Source organism: Pogoniulus pusillus, chromosome 20 (assembly GCF_015220805.1).
Source record: "Pogoniulus pusillus isolate bPogPus1 chromosome 20, bPogPus1.pri, whole genome shotgun sequence".
NCBI lineage: Eukaryota > Metazoa > Chordata > Aves > Piciformes > Lybiidae > Pogoniulus > Pogoniulus pusillus.
In genome coordinates, this window is record NC_087283.1 from 13,252,501 (window position 1) to 13,277,284 (window position 24,784).

At 39.8% G+C, this 24,784-nt stretch overlaps 1 protein-coding gene across 18 annotated transcripts in view; it reads right to left on the minus strand.

Annotated features, from left to right (window-relative positions):
- The window catches only part of ZNF536 (zinc finger protein 536), a 351,072-nt gene that overhangs the window by 304,835 nt on the left and 21,453 nt on the right, over positions 1–24,784 (minus strand). The window contains exon 3 of one of the 18 annotated variants that reach the window (XR_010306050.1): positions 14,749–15,028. The exons of the other annotated variants lie outside the window; for them this stretch is intronic. The gene's annotated coding sequence lies outside the window, so the exon portion shown is untranslated. Of the gene's footprint in view, positions 1–14,748; positions 15,029–24,784 lie in introns of those variants that run through there. 18 annotated transcript variants of the gene reach the window in all.

Consider the following 24,784-nt stretch of genomic DNA (forward strand, 5'->3'; position numbering starts at 1 on the left):
ACCTAATAGGAACCAGTTACATGAAAACCCTCCAAATAAACAACCTTAGACTGTCACAGAGTCTTCCTAAGACCTAAAGGACTCTTTCAGCTACATTCCCCTCTGGGCTTGTATGACTTGTATGCACAAATAACAGCAAAAGCAGGAGGGTTTGCAGGACCAAGGCTGCTATCTATTAATTGGTGAAAAGATTCACAATTTTTCTTTACTTCAGCTCATTTAGAGATGGGTGTTACCTGCAGGATTTTGGCATGGAACGGTAAGGGGAAAATGAAAATCTATTCTGATACTGGCACATCTCAGAAGCACCTCTCCTGGGAATAGGCACATGCCAAACAACAGAACACACTTTGGTGTATCTAGGAGGGCCTCACATTATAATTGAAGTTCTAAACAGGGAGGGGAAAACACAAACAAAAAACCTCACACCACCACCACCAAAATATCCCAAAAGTAACAGTAACATGGTCAGGTGTTAAAGGTGTCCTGTTGCAGTCTAACTGTCGTCAGGAAAAACTATCCAGACAGACAACTCTACTTCTACTAAAACAATCATCAATTCACAGTTTTAAAGAGAAGACAACGTAAAATACTTAGGAAATGATAGCTTGGGAAAATGCATTTTTTCATTCCTAACTATCTTGTTAGTGCACCAAATTAAAAAATACCTTCTGAGGCAGTTTTCACCATATCATGTAAGAGGACATTTCGTAAGTGATACTGCTCTCATCACAGCCGAGTGGAGAAAGAAAGAGGGAGTTTGTTTATAGATCCTTTCTTGTTTGTTTTACATTTTTTATGTAGGAAAAAAAAAATCCAATAACCGACAGAAAGATGTAGGTCAAATGTTCTCATCTCAAATCTTCCTTGATAAGTAGTGATTTAAGAAGTCTGTATAAGAAAATGTTATTCCCTTTCAGCTCATAGGAAAAAATGTTTCAGAAATAGCACATAAAAAAAATATTCAATGTCACTAAAACCAGAATAGAAAATGTTTTATAGATTAACAAACATTGTAATGAATTTGCACAACCTTAACTGACTGTATACATAGCATAATGAAATGGTCGACATCCTTTCAAAGAAAAATTAGGTATTCCAGCACATAGCTTTAGAAAAGCATTGTTCAGAAAAACCTGCATTTTTTTCCCAGCTACCATGTAATTTGTGAGATGCATTTTTAAATGATCTGCAACTGCAGCAGGCTTCATCAGTCAGATGATACAGATAGATAATTCACCAAACTGTCACATGATCTTCCATCAGTCTAAAAGATGTGAATATATTGCCACAAGCTTTGGGAATAATGGGTGCACCTGTTTACAGTGTCACCTCTGTTTGCTAATTGTCTCCTTGAGCTACATTTTACTTCTAATGCATTTATTTTTGACAGGCAGTGTCTATTTAGAAATCACATTACTTCAAGTGCAATTGTTCTTTTGTCTATCAAGTAAATGAAGTGTTGTTATACAGATTTCAGGTTCTGATTAGTGAAGTATCAGCACACCACAAAGGTCAATCAGTTATTTACCTGAAGTAAGAGAAGTATGACAGGCCTCTTGGATACCCTCTAGATCATGGTATAGTTCATATCAGTATTAATATTTCATATTTCAAATGTATGTATACACACACACCCCTTTGTTTGCATGTGTGGATTACACAAATGTATTAAACCCTCTAAAACATACAGTAGTGTACCTACAGAGAAGAAAATAAAGGAAAAGGCACTCAAGTGGAAAATGCCCATGTCAACACAGGCACAACCCTTCTCCTCCAGTGTTTTAAGTTAAGCCAAGACAACGGTGACAACCCAGGAGTCATTCTCCCAGACATTCTGCAATGGGTTACATGCATAAGCCCACAACAACAACATTCATGTTTCAGAACCGCTCCCCCCCCCCCCCCCCCCCCATTATACTTCCTGCTTTTTATAGAACAGTGAAGCAAAATTTAGTTAAGGTTACTTCCATTAGCTTCAGCTAACAAAATGCCATAAGAAATTAAGATGAGCCACTTGAGGTCTAAGAAGGACCACAGAGGATTTTTATTCGCACCCATAGCCTCATGTCTGCAACGCTACCAACGTTCAGTTAAATAATGTAGCAAGCACAAGACTCTGTCTTTCTGTATATTGTAATATGGTCAAGTAGAACTATACCATCAACACAAAATTTTGAAAGCCTAAATCAGCACATTGATCACACAGCTACTTCACTGCATATATATTGATCCTATTAAAAAAAGAGGAGGGGGAAAAAAGGCTTTTTAAAGTGTTGAGAACCCAGGTGGAGAACAATACTACTGTAGTGGCAGCACTGGTTTGCCAAAGCCTCATTATTTCTCCTGTACCTCTGTCCAAGTTCCATATCCCATACTCAGCTCTGCCATGCAAGGACAAGGTAAAAATAATGCACAAGAGCAATACTAATTTTACAAAACAAAAGCAAGGTCTAAAACTAACACCTACACATCCTCATGAAGGTCTAGTTACAGACCACTCTCTGCACATGCACAGCAACCTCAGGGGTTCACCAAGGGCTGCCTGCCACCACTGCTGCTTTACCACTTTGCCAAAAGAAACAGAGACAATAAGCCATGCTTGCCTTAAGTCACATTCTAAATTGGCTCCCAGGAGCATTCCCCCTACCTTGTTCACTAAAGCACGGTGTATGTTTTCTCAGTGTTTAGCATATGCTGTGTAACCTGAGCAGAACTTGCATTGTTCCAGTAGTTGTTTTTCTAAAGCATGTTCCCATCAGGACCGTAATTACATGCAAAATACTAGAGTTAGAGTAATTCATAAAGTCATTCAAGATTCTAACACTTTCTAGCAAGATCAGAATAAGTCTTGAAACAGAATATAGAAGAAATCAGAAGTCTTGACCACAGATGCAAACCAATGATAGAAGTTCAAGTTACTCCAGCTTAGTTTACATATTCCAAGACCCCAAATACTATAGGGGAATCACTCCTGATGTATTTTGATGAACTGGGCACATTTTTGTTATTTCTGCAAATGTAAGCACAATTTGGGTAGACTTAATAATTTATGAGCATCTTATATACTTGAATTTACAGCTAAAGCTTCTGGAAACCTGAGTCTTAAGTTCTCAAAGTGCATTTCTCCTGCAGCTTCTCAAGTTAGAAATCACAACTGTTGTGCATTTAGTAGCAGCAGGATTGAGACTCATGCTTGTAAAAGAGGCAATGGACACGAAATTGCTGTTCACTTCTAAGCCCAAGGTGTTTCTCTGGGAAGATGTGTCTCCTGCCACATCCTGACATTACAGGAAAGAGATCATTTTTGTGGAAAGTATACAAATTTATTTTATACCTACACCAAGAATTACTGTTCTATTTTACACAACAAGAAGTAATCTTCACAACATTACTTTGCATGCAAAGAAGTGGATACTCTAGTAATAACACTGCTCGCCTTAGACTAAATCCCACCAAGCACTCTTTTTGCACAGTCAGTCTCCTTGAAATCAATGAGATTTCTTGAATGAGCTCTTCACACAAGTAAAAGGATCAGGTCCTTAAACAGCAGAAAGTACAGACAATCATGTTAACATCAAGCATCAAACAGGAGGAGGTCTCGGCAATGGAGTCAAGTATAGTCACCTACCACACATGGTTAATGAGATATGACAGGCCAAATTCAGATCAAATGTAAACAGGGGCACCTTCCTGCCTGGAACAAAACCTCTTAAAGAGGTCTAAGCTTTGCTTCATGTGTAGTATCAGGTGCAATTAACGATTATCCAACAAATTACCAAAGCTTACCAACATGACAGTCACCAAAATAACACCACAAACATTACCAAGCCACAAGAAAAACGTGACCATCTAACTTCCAGCACCTGCAGCGACAATACAGGTGATAATCCAATGCTGAAGAGCAGAGAAGAGGCTCAGCATGAGACCATCAAAAGGGATCCAGGACACATGTACGCCACCGAGAGCTTCCCAAAACCACCAAAGCATTGTTTTCCTCAACACCCTGGGTTCCCCTTGCTTCTAACACTGCCCACCTGCATTCCTCCTGTGCAGTCTGACAGCACTCATTGCAGCACAGGTGTCAGACACCGCATCTCACCTGTCAGACTCCTTCTCCGCCTTTCTCCTGCCTGCAAACACCCCATGGCATCGCTAAAGAGCCAGCCAGGTTTGACCCTATTTTACCTCAACTTCTGGAGCTCTGTGTAATTGACAATGGAAACACTGAATTCTGTCTCAGTCACAGCATTTCTCTTCCTTTTTTAATATATGTCTGAATACTGGAAGGAGGGAGGATGAGGACACAGCTCCTTCCAAGCAGAACTAATCCTCCTTTGAGGGTGGACGAGTCCCGCACAGCTCTCAAACCCAAACAGCAAGCAGGTCTGGTTGGCTGGGGAGGCTGCACATCTCAGCAGGTTGTAAAACGAGGATCAACAACAAATTAGAAGTTAGAGGCCGCTTCCGTCTTCCCCCTGCAGCCTGAGATGTGCGAGAGCAGCCTCTGAGCGCATGGGCAAGTGTGGGGAGCGCAGTTTCTAGGGGAGGAGGGGGACACGTGGGGGGTGGCAATTTAAAAAGCAGCTGTGTGGATGTTTTTCCTGGTCAGCCTCTGAAGTCGCTAATGGTGGAAGCAGCACTGCGGGCTCTAAACCACGCTAAGCCACTTGGCCACGTTTTAGCGTTAACTTCGTGTCTGCCTTTTTCCTTATGTTTCTAAAATACACCAAATGACTCCTCTGCCCCTTTTTATTAATAAAAAGGATAAAGTTACACTGAACATTTCTAATGTCGCAATAAAAACAGCAAAGAATGAGAAAGGACTGCAAAAACAGGACACTTGTGGCCACGGCCTTTGGAACCTTCCTACTGTTACATACATTTTGTCTAAGTAATCAGGAATGTATTGGTATTTTGAAATTATGTCTCTCTAATAACACAAAAGTACTTAAGAACAGAAATAGACAGTAATGGAAAATGCAGTCAACTGTTGACAACATACAGAATTTCAGAAAATCATTTCCAGGGAACAGCACAGCAGATGAGTCAAAATTTTCTCAAAAATATTTCTTGCCTCCGATAGTCCAATGTAATTCATTTTCTATCTCTGTTCATTAATCATTGTTAAAATTAGTGATCCATTTCTTCCACTCTGCCATCTGCACTCAGCTTCGTAACAAACATGACACCTTCCTGCATAATAAAACCTGACAACTACGAGGATGCATTTCCAAATAGCTTTCTGCATATTTGCACCTCTATAACTGATTCCGTTGTCAGACAAAAGTGGATTATTTAACCAGAGTTCTTTCTTTATCAATTCTGTACACAGATGTGTGCTTGTGAGGGAGTGTGTACGTGTGTGTGTGTATAAAATGATCAAGTAAAAAAAAATCACTTAATGTGGATTAAAACCAAGATATACCAGTTATCTTTGTATTCTTACAATAGGTAAAAATGATCATGCATGTGCATCTGTTTTAATCTTGCACTGTAAAGCTTAAGGATGTAACCTTTGGACTGGCTTCATCTTGAAAAGTTTGCATACACAAGAATTCTCCTGACACTTCCATTTTCCCCAAAAGAAAATTAAACCAATACATATCCAGCTCAGTTTTGTTTCCCAGCCTTTGATCACAGACAATTTCACATAAATGTTTTTTAAGGTAAAATTAAATATCTGAGCAATGAGAAGGTATTTAAAAAGTGCACAGATAAAGAATTAAAATTCAGGATGTCATCTGCATCCTGTTCAGGCTAGCCTCTAATCTCCTGGTGGCAGACAGGGGACCAGAGAACAGGGTTCGGTTCTTGGGTTCTTTCCATGCCATCAACAGACTTGGAAAGGCACGGCAGCAGGGCATCTGAGTGGTCCCTTCGTAAATGCTAATTACACTTAGATCCCACTGATTAACAGAAGCTGCAGTTCTCAGCACACTGAAAATCAGGCTAATGGCGGGAGCATTAGGCCATACACATGCAAGTCAACAGGAACCTGCCTGCCAACCATGAGGAATCTGGTGCCCGGTTTGCAGCTCTCTGCTTGATGGGAACTGCCCAGCTGACTGGGCAGATGGGAACTGACCAGTGAGCAGATTTGGTCCTCTGCCTGTGTCCACTTCTGCTCAAAGAGTGACAAGCCCTAAGAAAGAGCACTAAGGAACACGAAAGTGCATACCAGAATCCTCTGGAGCTATAACTTGTTACCAAATCCTTTAAAATACTTTAGTCAGTAGGCTGGTCTTAAAAGGGAACTGGGAAAAAAAAAATCTTTTCCAATAGAGAAGATTATTGTTCCATGATAACCTCAAATTTGTGCCTACACCAAGTTCTGCAGGTGCCCTATCACTATAAGCAACAAGACAAATACAATATCCAAGGCAGGCACTGTTAGTTTTTCAGTCAAGTTTCCACAATTAGATGTTTTGAGCCACAGCCACCACAATAACACACACCTCCACATATACACTTGTTCACCTCCAAGCTAGGTGAGCCCATGGCCACCAAGCAGCCCTCCAGCACAGACACAGCTGCTCCACACATACGTCTGACTGCCATCTCAGGACAGATGAGCTTTTGGGAGGAGCATCAAGGGCTGACAGAACAAACTGATAGAGAGGCCCACGTTCAAGAGACCATGCTCAATTCCTAGCTTTGTCAGCTGACCTACTCACCAAACTTGGACAAGCTGTCCCAATTCCACATGTCCCCATTTTCCCACTATTAATGGAAACACTGGCACTTGCCTCCTTTGTGACCTGCTGACAAAAAAAAGCTAAATGGCTTTCAACACTCACAGACTACAATGCACGTAAGAAACTGTACTGGAACAATTTGGTTAACAAATATATCATCTCTCAGCGTTCCAATTTTCATCTGAGCACTACCACTAGTATCAGTCCTCTCTGATAACATTTGTGGCAGAAGCTGTCAGTGAAGGAAAGATCTTCTATTGCTAACATCTTTAAAAGGTCATATGGCATAGACAATATAAACTAGGGAATATATATTGCAATGCTTCTTTTTGAATACACAGAATATTAGGGGGGAACTTGAGTACAAGCTCAGTGGGTCAGATACAAAATTAAGCAGCATCCGCAACGTACACTATGAGAAGCAATGTTCTGAGTGAGAAACAGAATACTTGAACAAAGGACCCAGTTCTGCCTTCAGATGTGTACCTGCCACTTTTACACACAGAATGAGACTCGCTGCAAGAATTATTTCAGAGTTTTCATCTTTTAAAAATGAAAGAAAAATTAAATCAATCTATTTTTTGCTACAGCACTGCCTAATACAACAGCAAACGTATGTCACTCTCTGGAAGAAAATCTGCATCTGACATGAAAGTGTCTGTTCAAAATTTAAACCAGATGTGATATAGAACAGCTGAAATCTAAAGTTTGGGGGGAAAAAAACACAAGATGTAGACAAGATAAAGCAACTGTCTTATCCTGCTAGATAACCTACATCATGGGTAAGAGAACTCTCTTCTCTAAGTATTCAGATTGGAACCCATACAACAAATACTTTCAAATACTTGTAAGAGATAATACCAACAGGTTATTAAGGAGATTGGTGTTTGCTGTTTCTTGGGGGGGGGGGGGGGTTGAGAGCTTTTTGTTTGTTTCAGGGTTTTTTTGTGGTTTCTTGGTTGTTACTATCGTTTGAGCTATTTTTTGTTGCGGTTTGGAGGTTCTGTTTGGGGTTTTTGTTTGTTTTTGTTCTTTGTTAGGTAGGTAGATTGGTTTGGGGGTTGTTTTTTTGTTGTTGTTTGTTTGTGTTGTTGTTTTAAAAAAATTCCTCTCAATTTGTTAATCGACTGCCTAGCCTGTTTCTCAATTCTCTGTTTCTTCTTGTATAGCTCTTGGTAGGCATTTGGGAACAACTATCACCTATTCCTTCTTCACTTGGAAGAGAATAAAAATGAAAAAACAAACAGGCATTGTCACTGTAGCTGCCTCTCTTGCCTTTTAGTTTCCTTTTTTTCTTCACATGTCTGCATACTGACACATTCAATTTCAGGTTATCAGCACATCTGAATTACAGAATACTGATGGGGATAGAGGGCAGGCCTCTCCGGACTGATTAGCATCATTTAAGAAAGCATTCACTTGCTTGCTTCGCTGGCTGCAGGGATTCCATGATGGGTGGCCTTTTAGCATTAGAAGTCAATATGGAGCAATCTCATTTGAATTAAATATGGACAAAAGAAAAGATCTGATTGTGGTTATTCATAGCTAACCTTTTAATTTTGCAAAGCTCTGAAGTTTGGGGGTTTGTAAGCCATAACATTTAAACATACTTAGTCTTTCATTTCTTTTCAACTCGTTTCTCTTCTTCTCCTCCAGTTTTTACGTACCTTTTAATTTTTGTAAAACTTAAACCAGAAGCTTATTTTAAAAGAAATGTCTGGATGAATATTCAGGAAAACCTTCTAACCTAGTTAAACCTACACTGACTAGAAAAAGAGGGATGCCTGATTCTAATCCATAAATGTATGTAAATCCACATTGAAAAACATACTTGTCTTTATCAGACTCATACTTGTTTCTGAATAGACCATAAATGCAGCCAAGTATTTCATTAACACAAATAGTTATGTATAGCTAGTAATACTATGACCCTTTTAAACAAAAGTCTAAGCCCATGGAAAAGTGGCAGTGATGCACAGCAGCAAAATCTGATCACAGGGAAAGAAATCTCCATTCTCGCATTAAGGTAAAACTATTATATAAACTAAAATACAAAATGGTAATTACAAGTTCTCCCCAACTAGTACAATTCACAGAAATATGTAACATCAGGATACAGAAATAGCTGGGAGAAGATAAAGTTTCCATTTTCCAGATTAAAAGAAGTGCAAAACCTGAACTTCCAAGTAGATGAAAACACTAAAAGTGTAGCCAGTCTCTCTGAATATTTGATCCCGCTGCACTTGAAGACAGTGGGAGTTTTGCCATTGATTTCGATGGAAGCAAAATCAGACATTGAGAAATGAAGTGGAAATGGCTTTTGCTGAGCTGGGCTGACTGCCATGATACAGGATAAGCTCAGCCTATGAGGAACAGAAGATAAATATCACACTGCTCCTAGCGCATGACTTGCCCCTTTGCTAGCTATCCCAACAGACTAGGCTTAAATCTGAAATATATGGTGAACTCTGGTCCAGACAATTTCATAGATATCCTGATGAAGGAGGAAAGTATTAAAGGTCCCCCAGTGGGTGTCCAATAGAAAAAGATTCCAGCAAATCATTTCTGCATTGGAGGCGCCACTGAAACTGAAATCAAGATCTGTTTAAAGCACTTTCATGGATCACATTAAAGATTAAATCTGCCCCATAAAAAGCAGCATCAAAACATGACAGGCATTCACACCTTTTAGATGTTTTATGGAAGTTAAGCCTGGAACCACTCAAAATATTCAAACAATTTCTCCCAAATTCCTCAAGATTTTACTTCATTTCTCCTGTTGTAACAGAGAGCACCTAGATGATGAGAATGGAAGGTAGCAAGTACGTATCCTGATGAAGCAGAAGTATGCAGTGTCTTAAAACTCTACCATCTCACTGCAGCATTCAATAGTTTTAAAACTCAGCTCTTCTCTCTTGTCAGTAATTTACTAATGTATATCTCTCTACATATAATTGACTAATACAGATTAATTTTCTTCTTTTTTTTTTTTCTTAATTTTTCAAGCCAGTATACCAGACCTCCTCACTTTCACAGAGCATTAGATTAACGGGATCCTTAGCATGCATTCTGCTCATTTTCAAATGCAGTAAGTCTAAATAAAGAAACAAAAGCGTTTGGGAGTACTTTCACTGCAGCGTAAGCTTTGTAAAAAGGCCCTTCACAAATGTTTCCAATATGCTTTATACTGCAACCCAATGTGCAACTTCCAAGCTACACCACCACAAGTAAGAAATTAGAAATGTTGAGGGCTATTGAACACTGAATTTTCACAGTGCATCTGCACAAAGTTATTTAGCACAGATGTTTCTGTAATTGTGATCCACTGGAAAAACTCAAAGTGTTCAATGGCCCTCACACTTCCACCTGCAGAGCAGCACTGGTCTAGTACAACTATGCTGAGCTGTAGCATATAAAAAGCAGCACTAGAGACTGGATCAGACTTGGTGAGATTTCCACAAATAGTGTGATTCTGCTTTGTTTGTGAGGGAGTGACATGATTTTGGGTTTTTTCTTTTCGTTTACAAAAAGACCCACATATTAAAAAGGGGTGAAATAGATTTTACATGCCTGGCTTTGAACCTGGGAATCTCCCACAGTGCAACTAATTGCACTGCCAACAAGACACAGGAGCACACCCACAAGGAGCATAAAATGTAACTGTGAGGGGTGTGATGGTAAGTCTTTATAAATAATACATTCATCCCAAGATGCACTTGTGTCTGTGTTGTTAATGTAAGTATTTTTTCATTAGTAGCTGTAAAGAATCTGGGCAGGTGAACATCAATATGCCTCTAAAGACAATAAAAACAAGGAAGCAACAAGAGGACAGGACTTGCTTCTTAAGCAGAATGGTTAGGTATGTACGGTCAGAGCAACAGCAAAAGAAGTGAAGATCATCACAGTGACCCTAGCTCTCCTATTGCATGCACATGGTCTGAGAAATTTCCAGAAGAGTATCACCCTTTGCTGACAAAAAAAGCATGTATTGAAGACCACAGAGACAGGTAGTTACCTTCTCACCTGCAGGAAGGGCTCAGCAGAGAGCAGACAGCACAAAACTATTCAAAGAGCACTGGATAAGGACAACTTCTTTGTCACTCCACATACAACAAAGCAGGTGGACCATTCACTTCACCTTTCCTGCAAATCCCCCAAAAAAGGATTACAGAGATTTTTTTAACTAAGAAAACAAGAAAGAATGGATTAAAGCAAGTTAAGGCTAAGACAACTTTGATTTGAAAAGCATGACCTGACTATCAGCACACACTGGACTACAGAAATACATAAACATTTAGTGGCAGGTTGCTGGTTTTGCAAAACACAAATCCGTAATGTGGAGTCATATTTTGGGCCATCAAAAGCGAGGAGAATGGCCAAGTTATCATTTACAATTGGCTGCAGTAATTGCACGAGACACTTTTCAAAGCATACAAACAATAACAGGGCGATTGCTCTCAGCTAGACAACCACTTTGTGCTTCTGTCCCACCAGATCTTCTAACACACTGAGCTAACAAACGTAACCATGTCAGTGCCTCAGCTTGAAACCAGCCATAACTGCTCCAAGAATCTACCCTTTCTATAGTTCTTGTCAATGTTGTTCCTTGAAATTCCTTACTTAGTACAACACTACTTGCTACAACGTCACCACTTTTCTGTGAAGTCAGACAGAACTGTTTTACCCTTCTCTCCTTCATTTCTCTGTCTAGGTGATCTCTTCTTTTGCTCACATGACTTCTTCCAAGTTCTGTCGCACACTTGTCTCCTAGCTGAGCCTTGCACATCTGCCTGCACTGAAACCATCTCTTTTAATTATGCTGCAGCCAATTTAAACTTGAATGGGTAGAACTGAACTCCGTGTCTTTCCCGCCAGTATCCTGCCATTCCCTATTTTCTTTATCGCTGTTAAGTGGCAAAGCCATTTCCTTATCACTTTAGTGTGGCACCTTATTCTGTCTCAGAAATTACAAGTAACTCCTAAACTTGCTGCTTTTTCCTGTACCACAGTTTAAGAAACAATCTCTTCTTTCCATGCAACAGACTCCTCAACTTCTTTATCCCAACTGCTACCGCAACTACTTCTACTTACTCATTCCCCAAATACTCAGCTCCACCCCAGCACAGACAGCTGTTCACTGAGTAGGCCCAAGTGTTCTGCAATAGAAACAATAAATAATTAAATGATAATGAGGAGGCAGCATGCTGATAGAGGAGGTGGCACTACATCCTATAAGACAGCACTGAATCAGCGTGCCAAGATAACAGAAAGAAACCAAGCTGATCTATAACCCAAATTTTCACTTAAGACTGGAAAGCAAAATTCTGGTTAGCCCTAGTAAAAACACCTGAGAGCAGTGCATAGCACTCTGATTATATTAAATTTACAACCCTGCAAAACATTTTTAGAGATGTGCATAATGTCCTTTGAAAACTGAATAAAGGGCCAGAAGCCCAAAGGCATGCAAGCCCTTGACCCTTATTCAGGCACCTAAATCCCACTAAAATGGAGATCAAGCACCTAAAAACCCAAAAGTCCACACACTTCACAAGACGTAAGCCACAGGCATGTAGCTCCCTGAGACACTTTTGAAGTTGTAACCCCTGGTCAAATGCTATCTTAAATATTACCATCCCACCACCTCGGTTCTCACAGCAATTTTATCTGGGTGATGTATTTATTCCTGTCCTGTACTGCTACAAGCTGTAAAAATAGCTTTATTGTTCCACCTTAGAGGTGGCTGCTGCTCAGTAGGAAACTTTCTTAAACTATCTCACAGCCATTTTGTTAAACTTTGGAAGGGCAGCAAACTCCTAGATACTCGAGTCAAAGTTTGCAGGTAAGTGCACGCTCCTCTTGTAACCACAGAGCTTATCAAGAAACATGAAAATAAGCTGTACTGCACAAAACAGTCATTCAGTCCTCTTTCATACTAAACCTCATGGTGTTTAAAGCCTTGGCACATTTTCGGGTTTCCAGCTATTCTCTCTGCACAACAACATGAACAGAAAGTAGCTGCCTAAAAATAACCATTTCAGAAAGCTTTTGGTCTCAAATTCCCTCTGTATTAAACACACTGACCCTTTTCACGCAGGAAGAGGGACGCTTTAACGTTCGAGATACAAAATTTAGTCTAGCAAAGGAAAAAAATGGAAGAAAGACATGTTAACAGTCAAATGGTAACAGGGAAAACAAGAGAGGAATTAAACCTGAAACGTCATCCTTAACTCACCCCCACCGTGCCCAACTCTTGCAGGGGTCCTCTAACAATTGGTAATCCTTCATAGTGTACCATATGTGCTGCAATAACAAGGCCCAATGAGGTACATTAAGGATGTCATTTCAACCTTACCTCCTCGCTTCTGTGAGATGAAGGGGGACCCTTAACTCCATTTTAACATAGTCTAGTGATTGAATAAAAGGAAAGTTGTACTTTCCGAGGACAATGCTGCTCAGTTTGGTAGTGTAAATAAAAACGGCTTAAGTTGGTCAGCTGCTAACCACATGGTAATAATAAGTACAACGGAGCGAAGTTCACAATTATTTCAGATTTACTCTCTTCCTGATCTTTCATTTTTATCAGCAAAACATCCTCTTGGCAATGGGAAGCTAAGCTGAAACTTAAATGAAAGAAACGCAAGAAGTAAATGACAAAAGACACAATTTTATGAAAGGAAAATATTCAGACCTCAGCCTTGACCTTGACCTTTTACTGTCTTTTAACATTAAACATTTGCCCCACCTTCGAAAAGATAAATGTGGCTTTTGATGACAGCCTATGTTATCTGAGGATTAAAATAGCCCTCTTGCAGTGCTCAACATTAAAGTCTTCCGCATTTGCAAAATTGCAAACAGATGCAACTCAAGTACCTGCAAATAATCTGCCAAGACCAATTTCAAAAGGGAGATTTCAAAATATGTGGAAGTCATTAGGACATGTATTATTTTTGCAATGAATAGGCGCCAGGAGTGTCTCAAGAAGCAGATGGGTGCTACTTTGTTTATAAAAGATCAACAGAATATTTGCCTGTAAATGAAGACGTATAAGCTATATGAAACAATTATGTTAGAATGGTGAATGTTTCAAAGCTAATTGTAATGGTCTTTTAAGATCTGAATTCCTCATTTCTTACAGCACGCTAAAATATCATTTTAGTTTTGGTCTTGATTGATATAATTACAAAAATGGCAGAAAATTAAAGCAAATGCTGTCAGTTCTGCTGTTGTGAATGTTGTCACTTTATCACTTGTTTACAGTTGCACCCATACTGATAAGTGAATATTTTTCAACACGCATAAAAAAGACGACCTTAATCTCATGGGAAAATAGGGAGAGGACAGTAAAAAAAAATGTTAAGCTTAAAAGAATAATAATTTCCCAAACTGCAACACACTACCTAATGACCAGTAGCCTTAAAATTCACATCTTTATCCAAATTTCCAGCTTAATAAAACAGGACATCACAAAGGAAACTATGCCTATATATAACACACATACATTTATAAAGAACTCAATAAACATTAACGCATTATCCCTGCAACAGAACAATAAGCTGTAGCACAATGTGGCTGGTTAAAAATCTCAACCTTCCATTTCTCAAAGTAATATATTTTAAATCAGGCCCCCAAATGATAATGAAAATTTTATTTGTCCAGATACTAAATCTATTTGGCATTAGTTACCATGAGGAGGATGTATAAACTCTCTTCCAACCTTGGTGATACTGTGATACTGCGATACTGCAAGAAAACCACATATTTTACTTGCCCATCAAAAACATTAATTACTTGGGCAAAGAGAATTTTACCCTGTTGATTAAGATAGCTGCATTATTCCAGTGAATAGTTACATTTGCCTCAGTACTGATAAATATTATCAGCACAATCATACTTTAATATATGTATGTAAAAATAAAGGTGGGAGGGGGCTGCTGTGCATTGGGGTTTGAGTTCTTTACACAACTAAGCTTAAATAAATACAACTTTATATGAAATGCTTACTTCAAAATAGCACCTAAATTTTGCGGTTATTGTAACAACTACCAACAACTGCGTGGCTACTTTCATTTATTGCCATTTACCCAAAACTGTGATACAGAGGCTTAAAACACAGTGAAAGCCCTCAGACTGCAGATTAGGAGACCCAGTGAAAAGTTTGAGAGCAAACGCAAATACTTTTCACACTCTCAAGGTTTCACTAGGTCCTACAAACTGCAATCTTCACTGTTTTGTTTTGTTTTTTTCCTGTGTGATGAAGTGTCTGCTAGGACCTAAAAACTCTGTTCTTCACTGATTATCTTCCAACTGGGGCTTCTACTGATAGTGTATACCTGTAAGATAGAGAGAAGGAGAAAGTAAGAAGAGAGAGAAAGAAATAAATCCATTTAAAAAGCTGCTAAAGAGAAATAGTGAAAGATAAGCAAGAAGAGCTAGGCAAAGGGAAGAACAAAAATCAGAGCAAGCAAACCACTAAAAGCTATATTTTGAATTTAAAAGAAGTGCTCCTGCATGTGAATAAAACATCACAGTGTGGGATTAGTGGAATATTTCCTTGTCAATGTATAGGGTAGATAAGCATTCTAAAGGTAAAGCATGTAAAACATATAATCTGCAGTTAGTGGAAGTGGTTTTTAAAAACTTCAATTGGTTACAGCATAAATACAATGCCTTCTAGGAGAGAGAACTGAAAACAGAAGTGAGCTTCCCATCTCCTAGCTCAGGGTGTCCGGTCTCAGTATCACAAACACAATCAGAGTTATGTTTCAGCTAGCTCAAGGCCAACGAGAGTTAATAGACAAATAAAGGTTCACAGACCTAACACAAAAGTTAGTAATAGTTAGGCAATTTCAGAGCTAAGAGGTTTGGGAAGCTGCAGGTCACTCGGTGCACACAGGTAGTTTCCACCTGCAGTCAGATTAAGTGACATGAGCACAGACCAAGAGAGCTTTGCCACAGCAGCCCACAGAGCAGGCAATCCAACACAAGCCACCTTTGTGCAGAAACCTCGTTATGGCATGTTTTCACCTTTAAAAGTACATCCCTGCCACTCTGTGCTGCACTTCACAACCGCATTTTCAGGGCTGCCTCATGACCACCTCCACTCGGGACAGCTGTGGGCAGAACTAGGGAGAGAACAGTGGCCAAGGAAAGTCTGATTCTACAAGTTTCCCCCTTGCCCACAGCATCAAGGAGCAGGTGATAACAGCTAGTGAAAAAGAGTAAGACAGTAACACTAGTCAACTCCAAGGAGATAAACGTAACCCAAATGAGGCGTGGCAATCAAGCCAGTGCTTTCAAAACTACTTCTCACTGGTGTCCTGGTCCCACGTGGCGAGTGGGAAGGACCATCCTCTCTTGGCCTGTACCTTCTCCAATTTGTTCAATATCTCCACTGGAGCATTGTTAAGAGTTGTTTCCATTTTCACTATAACCAACACAGGTCACAAACACAAACATTGCCTTCTGCTCCTAACATTTGGGGATCAGATTACCAGCATTCAGCCACAGGATGATCCCTTTACCTCCCTAGCCTGAAAAGGACATTTTCCTTACACTGCTCTTAGCCCTTGCTTCAACACAGAGTGATCAAGAGACAGGCAACAGGCTGCAAAATAGCAAGCCATGATAGCGAGTTTTATTTGAAAGCAGTTGCCAGGTTCCAGAAATGGCAGGATTCCCATTTGTTTGGAAGAGGAGAATGTATTTATGCTGCAGATAGGGGCTGAGCAAGAGGTTGTCTCGCTGACTGCTCAGAACACATTTGTGGGAGTTAGATTTCAGCTTACAAAGGGGTCTGTACCATCTGGAGACTCCCACAGCTTCTTGTCCACTTCAGGAGCTTTAAAGGGATCCCATAAAGAGACATATTTAAAGCTAAATTTGAGGGTATCTGGTTGACTTACACCAGACTATGCCTTTATGTAAAAAGCACTTGTGGGTACGGGTAACATAAAGCTGCCCTCAAAAACTACGTATTCAAATGAATACAGTTACAACACACACTGACCCTACTCTGAGCAAAACATGGAATTTTATAATTATGCCAGCCTCTGCAAAGCTATGTGGGATGTCTTACACCATGAATTAATACCCACTGGAGATGTAGCTGAGATCATCAAACTCATTTCACATAAGACAACATATTCTATCACCCCAGGAACTAAGTACATGAAAAACCAGCACGCTTTCAAACCAGATAGGTCTCTATAAGGTAGATTTCTCGAAGCAAAAGTATTAACTATACTTTCAGAATACACTGGTTCTATTGTTTATATGCACCACATAATGAAATGCTACTTCTGTTTTCACCAGATGGTAGCACATATAATTTTCAGGCCTTCAGTTCATATCATAATACAAACAATTGGTATGGCAAATATTACCGGTCTATAAACACTTCTACTGTTCCACAGCTCTTACACAAAAACAGGGCCATTTTTTTTCCCCATTTCATTGCTGTAACAGAAACCATGACAATTTCTGATATTCCAAAATATAAGCATATCTGGCCTTTTTTTTTTTTTTTTGCTGCCCCAAACAAATGGAATGATCAAACCTCAAACTGTGTGGCTGCTTCCATATTTTTTTTTCCCCTTAAACAAAAATCAAATGTGAACAAAACTATGCAAATATCAAAACGTTACAATACGAGATGTATCCTTAATACATTTTAACAATAACACATGCTGTGTTCCTACACTGGAATAACATCATCCATATGAATCCCAGGAATTTAGTATATCTGACAGTTTCTCTCAACCACCCATAACATTCTTTCCTGTCTCATTGTAGCTGGCAAAAGCGAATTCTATAATTGAGTGGTACAGAACATGTGCCCTCCCTGCTAGAAGATGACAGATGGATTATAAAAACTTCAAAGCAGAGCATTTGGAGCACCAGGGGAGAGATAGTGGGTATTTGAACTCTCAGTCTTTACCCAGGAGACAATGGCACTCTGACATGGTGCATATATCAAGGAATGGTGTAACTAGATAGACATAATCTTTCTTTTCAGTAAGTATTTAACATTCTGTTACGAACAAGTTTCAGCCTAGCTAAAGTGCAACTCATCTTAATACTAATCATCGTATACTGAAAGGCTACATGCCCCCTTTTTCAATTTTGGTTCATCTGCTCCTTCATAAGACTGTTTTTTAAAGGACAGAAGCAGAGTTACATAGGTGCTCAGGTAGCAGAAAGGTTATTTTTCATCTCAAAATTAATGCTTTACTGGGATTTAGTATTTGCACATATGTAGATGAATCTGTTTTGCTTGCTGGAGTGCTTACTTGCATTGTTTGCATTTAAAGCACTGTTCTCCACCAGAGTTTACATACCACATGTTGCTGATCATTCCCTAAATAGTTACTAAGGCTACTTTAAATTATTAACATCCTTAAAATAATACTAATAATTTAAAAACACAAACAAACAACATCACCACTGCTGTAACTCCAGGGGCACAAATCCTTTCAAGGAATTGATCCTTTCACTCCTGCTGCTATACCACCCTGACGACTGAGTGTTTGATGCCATCTTTACTGAATTATCATTTAAAAAAATATTCATCCTTCTGCACCCTTGAAATACTTGCTAGAAACGGATCAAGCCTGAGAATCCCATTCACACAAGAGGCCTGTTTGAAATTTCTTAACAACCACCAAATCAACACGCAGGTTTTCTAAACCATTACCCTCCCACACAAACAGGGGTCTGGTACATCTTGAAATTCTTCATCAGCTTATTTTTCCAACAACTGTCACTGCTACTGCCCCTGCTTTATTAAGAAATTACTTGCTCAAATTGATAATAAAAATGCTTACAACTTACTGTAAGGTCAGAAGTAAAAAAACGAGTTTAAGCACCTCATTTGTCTGTATCACAAAAATCACACACACATGATTTGACACAGTTTGCAGCCGCTGTTCAGGCAAGGCCCAGGACTAGAATAGCAAGGGTATTATTGCAGGTCAGAATTGAGGGGTGCTGGCAGAACTGCGTGTGGGAAAGCTTGCATAACAGCCGCTCCGTGCCAAGCTTTAGCCTTTGTTATTAGTCCCTTTAATGAACGCCATATTCACACAACATTTAAAACAAACAAAAAAATAGGCTGCATGTTTTAAGTAGAGCAAATTCAGAACTAAACAATTGGAAGATTCAATCCTACAAGAAAGCAGCACAGCAACTATTCCCCATTCTCCTACAAATGCATTTAATAGAGTAGCATGCGAGCTATTTTAAATACACTGGGTGATGGTGAGGCTGTCGCTTTTTAAGTAGCGAGGAAAAACAATAGCACCGAGATAACACACAGGAAAACAGAAGCAAGTAACTTTGCAGCTGTGTTAATATAAAACAACATAACTCCAGTAGTGGAAAGGGCTCTCTGTGAACACACTGCCCAGTGCTCCATCACGGATGGCTAACAGCACTGTGGCAAACTGCTAAGTTGCCTACTAATGTATATTCTTGCCTGTACAAAACATTAATCCTGGTCTTTACAAGAGGGGAGGAGGTGGAGGACTGTGGTGCTTTGAAGGAGACCTGTTTTGAGAAACCCTTTTTAAAGTGCATTTTCATCTTTTCTTTTTTTCAGTGATCTTCTGCCATACTGGAATGTAAACACCACAGGAATAGACAGAATCTCGAATTAAGGATTTGGATGCCTTTCTTTAGAAGTAATCTTCAAAGAATGTACATCCCAAACATCACAGTGGCTCAACAAGCTGGGAAGCTAGCTACTGCATGTAAAACTGCACAGGTCATAGCTAGCACTTACCATCAGCTGGTTCCTGAATCGCTCCAGAGATACACAAAAATGGTTTGTATCTTAGTGGAGTTGACAATCAAGGGACAGTACTATTGCTTTAATGGAAGAAAGCCATTCTTCCACAATGGCACTAGCGTACTTATACACACTGTTGCTGAATTAAAAGTTAGCTCAGCAGGACTCGAGCTTTCTTTCTGCTGGTAGGCATCCACCATCAGTTGTCGACACAAGTGGAGAGGAGAGGCATGTCTTATTTACAGATGCTATTGTGCAGACTTTAATAATAGTAAATACACAGAAGATTACTATTGTGGGTGGGAAAAAAAAAATCTTTGGCTTAATTAACTGTCAACTCGACTCGTCCATCATAATGTTACCCAACCTAAAACCACCAAATCTGGACGAGTTCTTTGATGATATAAGGCAGGCAGAAGATTTTGTTCGCATGCAACAAAATGGACGAGATGAGTGCCATTAAGAATATACTAGTCCACGCCAGCACTAACTGCCACGCATTTGTCAGATAATAGCTTGGGGTTTTTTCCTATGAGAATAGCCTTCTGCAAGAAAGAGACATTTAATCAGAGTGATACATGACATCCAAAAACTGAAACCAAAAATTATGGCATGAGCTAAAAGCAAGTCGTCTTCCTGAAGGCAGAATACTGAAACATCTTTAAGATTAATTCTGAGAGAGAATTCTGAAAGTCAAATGCTGAAAGATATTGAAAATACATTAATTATATACAACTCAGGATCTAGGAGAGGTTAAACCCCAACTTGGCAGAAAATTGAATCCTTTTATTTGATACCAACTTTGTACATACTGATGTTGTGTCCTCCATTCCTAATCCCCCTAGATCTGCCAGTGGAGCAAAAGGGATGAAGGAGAAAAGAATAAGATTTAGCCATGCCAGTGTCATCCTGCAAAGAAAGTAAATCAAACAGGCACTGTGTAGAACAGCTCCTGAAACTGTTTGTGGCAGAGGTCAAACTTCAGACCTACCTGGGGCAACTGTCCCTCTTGTTCTATCAAACATTTGTAAAAACTTTCTCAGTTTACAGTGGGATTCAAAGAAAGGAGGCTTTTCACAGTTGTGTCTAGAGCACTGTGTCCAGTTTTAGGCTCCCCAGTTCAAGAGAGGGGGGAATCTGCTGGAGAGTGTCCAACAGGGAGCTATGAAGGTGACTGCAGGACCTGAACCTCTCTCCTATGAAGAAAGGACTGAGAGATCCTGAGAAGAGAAGGCTGAGGAGGGATATCATCAACATCTACAGATATCTGAGGGGTGGGCAACAAGATGAAGGAGCCAGGCTCTTTTTGGTGGTGTCCAATGACAGGACAAGGAACAGCAGGTAAAAGCAAGAACACAGCAAGTTCCACCTCAACACAAGGAGACACTTCTTTACCGTGATAGTGATGGAGCACTGGAACAGGCTGTCCAGAGAGGTTGTGAAGTCTCCTCTGGAGACTTCCAAAACTTGCTGTGAAGCCTGTCCTAGGTGATCCTGCTTTGGCATGGGGGTTGGACATGATCATCTCTGGAGGTCCCTGGCAACCCAATCAGTTCTGTGGTCAGATGGCTCTCAGGAACAACTGTCATTCAGGTGCATTAATTTTCTCTGTCACCTTAAGCACTGAAGAACTTTTGAAGGTATAGCTGTGCTACTTTCTACAATGCATATTTTCCATTTTTATCAGAGATAATTTTTAATCCCTTATTTTGATGTTGAGTGTGTGTGAACGTGTGTGCCTATGTGTGTATCTTAACACTTGGGACCCTTGCTTTTCTACTCTGGATAGTCCTGATTTTAATACTTTAGACTTATTCAAATCAAAGTGATCAAATTTTTGGAGGCTTGTTTTGAATCATCCTTACTTTGATTCCCGGAAGGGCCAAGCACTTACTTTTCATAATGAAGTGCAACAATAGCTGTGCTGAGGAAATCAGATCCTAGGTCTCTGAGGATTATTTTTCCAAGAATCAGACATGCTAAATAAATGTCGTCTTCAGCAAACGCAATCCGAAATCTATGTATTAGACACACATTCAATTTCATTCCACGCATAGATACTTAAATGAAGATGAATCTTATACAATTGCTAAAGAGTTGATCGGTCTGTTTGATAACATGATGCTCTCCAAAAGGTCACCAATTTGTCTAACTGTAGAAACAACCACTCAAGCTGCTAAGAAGCAGCTTCCCAGAGCAGTAAATTTTGAGGAAGTTCTCTGTCTCCAAGGACCAAGATAATTCCAGAACATAGCTGTGAATTCTGTTCTGGTTCAGGATATGGGAAATTCCTTAAGGTAACAATTTTTCCTTTTCTCAGAATACTAAAGGTCACAGCCTGACACTTTCAATTATAGCAGGAATGTTCAGCAGAGACAGTAAGTTGGATTTCTGAAACTGAGGCTTAACCTAACAACCTCTGTGCCAGCCAAATACAATCCTGTAACATCATGCACTCTACTTACCTAACCCTCCAGAGAAACTCTTGCCATCTTCCTACCCTTTGCTGCTGCTCCATCCCAACACAAGAACTCTAACATTTCCCACTTTCTTCAGCTTTCAACCTTGACTCCTATGTGAGGATGAAGTCAGTTCTCTGGAGTGCTACCGAAGACTGAGAAATCAATGGGAGCTGCAAGGATAAGCTATCTTTCTATCAGCCAGTCAATCAGTTCTCTCAATCATCAAGTGATGCAGATGCAGTTCTTGGATCAAAAGTCTTGGTTCCCACTGTGTCAGATGAGCTGATTTAAGAATTTGGTTGCCAGAATTTTCCTTTAAGTAATAAAGCATTGGCACTCTTCTAAATATACTTTACACTGCCCACTGCATAATGGTCAGAGCCTCCTGGTGACAGTGTCAGAGACTGATGCCACATCAGTCTTGCAACTTCAGTTCAAGTTAGGTAAGGGAAGACTCCTCCATCCACAGAATCTTATCTTTTAAGAAACCACAAGCCCAGATATTCTAATCTGGAGAAGTAAAGGACATCTTGAAAGAGGACGTGTGAATAAATGGCATAAAAAGTGAACACTTAGTACACCTCAATTCCACAGCAATCTTGACCATCTCACCTATGTTTTACCAGTTTTCTTAGTATTTTTAAATATCTAGTATTTGACAAATAGTACCCAGAAAAAGTGACACATTACAAGAAAGGTGGTGAATGGAATTGGACAACGTGGTCCGTTTCCAGAAGTGAACATGAATTACTCACGTGGACTGGATTTACAAGTAACAGACATTTCATACAGTAAGCATTTCATTCTGATCTACCTTAAACAACAGACCTATGCTTTCATTTCTTTGAGCTTATGCAACACAAATAAACCAGAAAATTACTTTGAAGAGACAAACAAGGTCTCATCTTAACATCTCCTAGATGTATACAAGCTTAACCCACTGTTTCCCATCTTGCTGTATACAACAGTAATAGCTGTAACTAGAGCACTTGGGGTTTGTTACTCAAGTTGTAGACAGTAAAGGTTTCAGTGCTGGAGGGTGCTGGTTCTTTTATCCATGTCAACCAAGGTAACAATTCACAAATAGAAGATGATGTAACTAGAGCATGTTGTGCTCCACTGGCCCTGGCAGGTAGCATTGACTCTACAATCCACCATCTCCTAGCACAGGGAATACTGCAAGTGACCTTTTTTTGCCAGTAAGTAGAGACTTTAAAGAACAATGTTAACCACACAGCAACTCGAAGTATCTAAACACACGGAGATACCAGACCAGGAAGTTTTACTGTCATTCAAATGCCTATTTTCTAACACTAGATAAGAAAAAAAACAACACTATTACAGCAATTCAAAGCTGACCTCTTCCTTAACAGATGAAGCATTTCACCAGGAGAATCCTGCATCAAACTATCCATAGAAAACAAGTATCTCTCTTCATATATCTCTCTAGAAATACAACCAGATGGAAATTGCTTTCCATGTCTAATCTGTACCTATAAAGAGTAAAGCTTGCTCTGAAGGAGTAGGCCCAGCTCCTCCACAAACACAACATTGAACTAGAGGCCAGGAGGATTTTCAAGAGCCAAACCATCAAAATGCAGGATCTTTTTGCAAATCTCTAGGGACTAGTATCAAAGGAGAAATTGTGGCATGGGTTTTGTGAATTACATTGCTGAAAATGAAACAAGCTCCCAAAGGGTCAAGAAAAACTGCTTTGGTTAGGGAGCAAACACTTTTCTGAGACATTCTGATCAAAGACAAGACTGGCTGGAGGGTAAACTTGGGGTGAGGAATCTGTGCTTCGGTGCAGCCAAAGTGAGCAAGCAAAAATGTGGCAGATGAGCATCAATACAGAAAAATGCTAAGGTTTAACATCTGGGGTAAGCAATCTAAACATCCACATACAACACTGAATTTGAAAGTGGCCTGTAAGCACAGAAAAGAGATCTTAGAATTGACAATCCTCCAAAGTCGTAAGTTCAGTAACACACAAAGAAGTAAACAGAGCCTTAGTCATCATTTAGGCTATTGAGAACAAGATGGATGGCATCCTTACATCACAACCCCAAGCCTCCTTTGCTTTATCTTTGCAAAGCAATGTAGTGGAGCTAGAGTTACCAAAAAGATTAAAAAAAAAAACCAAACCAACAAAACCAGGCAGAGTGACTGCTCCACAGGAAAAAAGGCAGGCAAAGGACTTCTTTTCACAAACATTAATGAACTTGGAATGATGCTGCCATAAGAAGTGGGGAAGAAAAACAAACTGTAGACCAACCCAATTTATAGGCAGAAAATCCACAGACACCTAAGACAAGGATCATGATGTACTCTCCAACATCCCTACCGTGACTATGAGTACAAGGCTACTAAGAAGGAAATGGGCCACCCAAAGCATCCAGACTCACTTGGCCTCCCTAACCAGTGCTTCCTGCTGACAGCATCAGGCAGAAGGGCAAGCTGGGCCACTGGCCTGCTGCAAGGGCATCGTTTCCACACTAGCCCGAGTTAGCACCTCACTAAGGTATAGGAAGGTACTGCTCCACCTACAGCCATTCAGCCAGAACCAGGTCCTCTTCATTTTTTCTATGTAAATTATTAAAACAAAACCATGTTTACTTACTTTTTATGAATAAATACCACAACCTTTCTTAAAGGCTGTGAAATCTTTTACCCACTCGGCAGACAGAGATGCAAACACTGCCTGATCTTCAGAAGTGTTAAGAGCCCCTCTTGCACCCACAAGAATCATTAGTGGCAAGTGTTGTTCAGAACCTGTAAAAATCACATTCTAATGAATTTCCCAAGGTCATGTTGAAAGTCAGGGAAAGACTCAGGAACAA